A 5,101-nucleotide genomic window follows, 5' to 3' on the forward strand; every position below is an offset into this window, starting at 1 on the left:
TATTCATACGAGGATTTTGACTATTTTCTCTTGCCTTCCTTTACATCATTAGGTCTAATAGACATTCTTTTCTCAGATTTTAGTGGGAGAAATATTTTGTTAGAGAAATCTCTCTATGAAGACCCTTCAGGAGGGATATAGTGGGATTCAGAAGAAATGTATTGCCATCCTTATTCAGCCACAAAACTAACTACACAACTTTAAGACTCAATTTCTCTTTATCTCAGTTTCTTAATTTAGAAGATGAATTACAGTAATTTCATGTCTGACATGACGTTACGCCATTGTGATGTTGACTAGATCAGTCCTCGAGTTTTATGTTTTAGCTGTGAGTTTCACCTTTCAAGCCATCTGCCCAACTTGTCATGATTCTCTTACTTGTACCCAAATCCCAGGTTGGGCCTTTAAGCAGCCATTTTGAACAACACAACTCCACCTCCCCAGCCCCCAACCCTTAGAACCAGAGTTCTGGATTAGGAGACAAGAGGTTGCCCCTCACATCCAAACTGTACCATATCAGAAACCTTTCCAGGGAAGACTACATGAAAAAGTCCTGTGGGGCTGGATCCATAATATCGAGACTTGGAGCTGTGAGAATCTCTATTCTAACATTAAAATTAGGCAACAGAACAAATTAGCGAGCAAAGATTTTAAAAAGGAGGAGAATGAGGAAGAAGAAAATTGATACACAGAGGTAAAGAGACATGAGAGGTGGAGAGCCCTGGCTCATGATGGCTTCTGGTCCTCCTTCTAATCTGTGGATAAGATGAATTCTCCACCTTGGCGTCAATATGATTCCCTTGCATTTTTCTAACTACTCTCCCCTCCCCCCATAAATAATTTTTGGTTATAAAACTCAGGTTTCCTTCTATTTATTACAACAAAAGGAATCCCAACATGGTCAGGTACAGAAAGAGTTAAAACACTAGGAAAGGAGAGTGACTAGGTGAAGAGGGAACTCAAATCAAGATCACATGGTTACAGACCAAATGTTTATCCTGGAGATTAGAAGACTCTCGGGGTAGCAAGTCTTCAAGCATTTGAAGACTATCATATCAAAAGCAAGATTATACTCTGCTTCTCCATCTGCCCCGTGGGTGCCGTGCACCCTGAAGATGGCGGCCGTGGCGGGAAGGTTGCTCCGGACTTCACTTGTCCGACATGTGAGTGCCATTCCTTGGGGCATTTCTGCCTCTGCAGCCCTTAGGCCTGCTGCTTCTCAAAGAACGTGCTTGACAAATGCATTGTGGTCTGGTTCTGCTCAAGCAAAATTCGCCTTTAGCACCAGTTCCTCATGCCATGCCCCTGCCGTCACCCAGCATACACCCTATTTTAAGGGTACAGCTGTTGTCAACGGAGAGTTCAAAGAAATAAGCCTTGATGACTTTACAGGGAAATATTTGGTGCTCTTCTTCTATCCTTTGGATTTCACCTTTGTGTGTGCTACAGAAATTATTGCTTTCATTGACAAAGCCAATGAATTTCACGATGTGAACTGTGAAGTCGTTGCAGTGTCAGTGGATTCCCACTTCACCCACCTGGCCTGGATAAACACACCAAGGAAGAATGGTGGTTTGGGCCACATGCACATCACACTCTTGTCAGATTTGACTAAACAGATTTCCCGAGACTACGATGTGCTGTTAGAAGGTCCTGGCCTTGCACTACGAGGTCTCTTCATAATTGACCCCAACAGAGTCATCAAGCATTTGAGCGTCAATGATCTCCCAGTGGGCCGAAGCGTGGAAGAGACCCTCCGCTTGGTGAAGGCATTCCAGTTTGTAGAAACCCATGGAGAAGTCTGCCCAGCCAACTGGACACCAGATTCTCCTACAATCAAGCCCCATCTGACTGCTTCCAAAGAATACTTTGAGAAGGTAAATCAGTAGACCATCCCATGTGCACCTGCAGCTTCCCACACCAGAAAAGAACCACAGCTGGAACTCACTTTTAACATTTCAAAGATTATTATTTATAGAAGGCAAAAAAACAATTATGCTTGTGTTCGTAAATAGTACTCTAAATGTTTTGTTTTTGTAACATTGGCCAAGGCTTTTAAAATGTGGTTAGTTACTAATGTAAGGAGTCCTTTATTGGCAGTGTATGGATGGATGGCTAGTTGCTATAGAATGTGCAGTTCCCCTATTTCTTGGATCATGTCTTCAAAGGGAAAAGGAAACCACTCTTCTTTATCAGCCTTACGTGAACCTTTGTGTACACCAGAGTAGTATGACAGGCATCAAAAGCTTCTGATCAAGGGTCCTGAAATTTTCTTCTTGAGTTTCTTTGTATTAAACTGAATTTTCTTTTAAGATCATGGTTTTAAGTTGTTAACATCAATGGTCTAATTTAACACTTGCAGGACTTCCCTGGTGGTCCAATGGTTAAGACTCTGTGCTTCCAATGCAGGGGGCACGGGTTCGATCCCTGGTCAGGGAACCAAGATCCCACATACCATGCAGTGCGGCCAGAAAAAAAAAAAAACAAACACTTGCAATGAATGGGTATGTGACTGAAGCAGATGTGAATCATGTTTTTTAAAAAACCACCGACAGTGGCCAAGTGACTTAACTGATCATGTATGTTCCCCAGTCCTGAGATTTATACTTTATAAAGTTATTTTACTTATTTTGGTAGCTGACTTAGTGCCTACATACATTTCTAATATTGATTGGGCATAATTATAAAGGATAATTATTGAATCCAGGGATTGCATTTTGAATTTGAATCATTCATGCATTTGAATCATTGTAATTATTTTCTTTCCTGAAGTGTTCAATGTAAAAATTATAATAAAAAATAAACATTTTAAAATAATAAAAAAAAAAAAGCAAGATTATATACTGTTTTCTGTTTCACTGTATATACGGCTGAGAGCCATGGGGAAGCAGATTTCAACTCAGTCTAAGAATCTTCTGAGCTGGTCCATAATGGTTTGTGAATTCCCTGATACACACTGAAATTAGTTTTTTCAAGATAGATGTACTCTTGGCAGGGATAATGTAGAGATCAGTTTGTGTAGATGATTTTTTTTTTTTTTTTAAATAAGGCCATTCTGAGGTGATACCCATTTTTTTTTTTTTTAATTTACTTATTTATTTATTTATTTTTGGCTGTGTTGGGTCTTCGCTTCTGTGCGAGGGCTTTCTCTAGTTGCGGCAAGCGGGGGCCACTCTTCATCGCGGTGCACGGGCCTCTCACTATCGCGGCCTCTCTTGTTGCGGAGCACAGGCTCCAGACACGCAGGCTCAGTAGTTGTGGCTCACGGGCCTAGTTGCTCCGCGGCATGTGGGATCTTCCCAGACCAGGGCTCGAACCCGTGTCCCCTGCATTAGCAGGCAGATTCTCAACCAGCACCACCAGGGAAGCCCCTGTGTAGATGATTGACAATAAGAATTTAAGTCTTGTTTCAATGTATTCAACGAATTAATATTTCCAGTTAACAATGACTCATTCCAGTATGGACTTATTATAGCATTATATATCTCCTCACCTCAATTAACACTTGAAAATATATTATTTTCTAATGTTCCTTATTATTTTGTATTTGTAGAATTCATCTTCCCAACCAGTTTATAGATTTCAGATTTTAAGAATTCTGCTTATGTATCCTAACAGAGATTCACTAAATAAATATTGAATTGAAACTGGTACAGAAATCTTTGACAAAGCCTTGGAAAAATACCTCACATTTAAAAAGTAATTTCTTCAAGTGATGCTGGCACTATTACTATTTCACCCTCTTTTATGCTTCCTCAGGGAACACAACCTCTGTTAATAAAATTACACTCCTTCAAGTAAGTTGCTTTCTCCAATTTGTTGACGTACTTGAGTCTTGGCCTGTTGAACATATTACAATAGTCACTTAGCCCAAAGAGTAATATTTTTAACTGTATGCTTTTCTCTTGGGTCTTTCAGAGTAAAGAAAGAGTCATTTAAGTTAGATTTTGTTTTCATTAATCTCTTTAATCACAAAAAGCCCTGCTATAGCATTAAAAACAAGTCCCAGATGTGCTGTGTATACCCTATACTCCAGATAGAGGTATAAAAGCCTCAAACGCTTATGAATAGTCTCCATGCATGAAAATATGGGTTTGATTTCACATGATTTGTGTGGATGGCTATATTGAAATGAGTTGATATTTTTCTTTAAGTAATGAGATACAATTTCTGCCATATTTAAAAGACTGCTGGATTTAATTTTGCATTGTTTTTCCCTGGCTTTAAAAAAATGATTTAAAAATTTATTTTTAATAACAAAAATAATTCATGAATATAAACCAAAAATCTGCATACTTACTTAAAGATCCCAATTTCTTTCCTGAAGATAACCACCTTATCAGTCTTATTTTCTATATAATTTAGAGACATATAAATGCATATAGAAAATATATATTGCATCTATTTGCATAAATCTTGTATATATTTTTCTATAACTTTCTTTTCTATAATTTCTTGGGGAATTGTTCCATATCTCAATATGATATTATCATGTTACTTTTTACTGCTGTGCTGTACTTCAACATGTGGCTATACCATATAGGTTATTTAGCCATCCCTATTGGTAAAAATTTTGATTGTTTTGTTTTTTATTCTATTGTACTTGTTCCTGTTTACACATTTATGTGTAGTCATCTAGGATAGATAGCTGCCAGATTACTGTGTCCACACTTTTTACATATTATTAGAGATGGCCAATGTGGCTGTATTAATTAAATTTCCACCATCAAGAGTATTAGAAAACTCTTTTGCCTGCAGCCTCAGAAACATTGATGGGGTCTAACTTTATCATTTCTGCTAATCCAATGGGTAAAAATAGCTCATTATGATTTACTTTATATTCTCTCTTTTGTGAATTGTGACAATAGAGTTTGTTTATACACTTCCACCTTTTTGATTGAGTATGTACTCTGGAAATATTTTACCTATTTAGCATATTTTCTTCTTCTTTTTCATTTATTTTTAACTTTCTTTTTGATTTCCATTTATCTTTTAAATTTAAGATTTAACTTCATGCAGAAGTTTTAAATTTAGATGTAGTTAAAATTACAATTTTTCCCATAACTTTGCATTTAATGTTTTGATTTTTGAAGGTGTTCCT

At 37.5% G+C, this 5,101-nt stretch overlaps 1 pseudogene across 1 annotated transcript; it reads left to right on the plus strand.

The window, feature by feature from the left end:
- The first annotated feature begins 1,066 nt into the window (after positions 1-1,066).
- LOC309629904 (thioredoxin-dependent peroxide reductase, mitochondrial pseudogene) lies at positions 1,067-2,488 on the plus strand (annotated as a pseudogene). The gene has a single exon. The product of its transcript is annotated as a thioredoxin-dependent peroxide reductase, mitochondrial pseudogene (transcript).
- Positions 2,489-5,101: the final 2,613 nt, after the last annotated feature.

Source organism: Balaenoptera borealis (genome assembly GCF_965194805.1).
Source record: "Balaenoptera borealis genome assembly, chromosome: 5".
NCBI classification, from domain to species: Eukaryota; Metazoa; Chordata; class Mammalia; order Artiodactyla; family Balaenopteridae; genus Balaenoptera; species Balaenoptera borealis.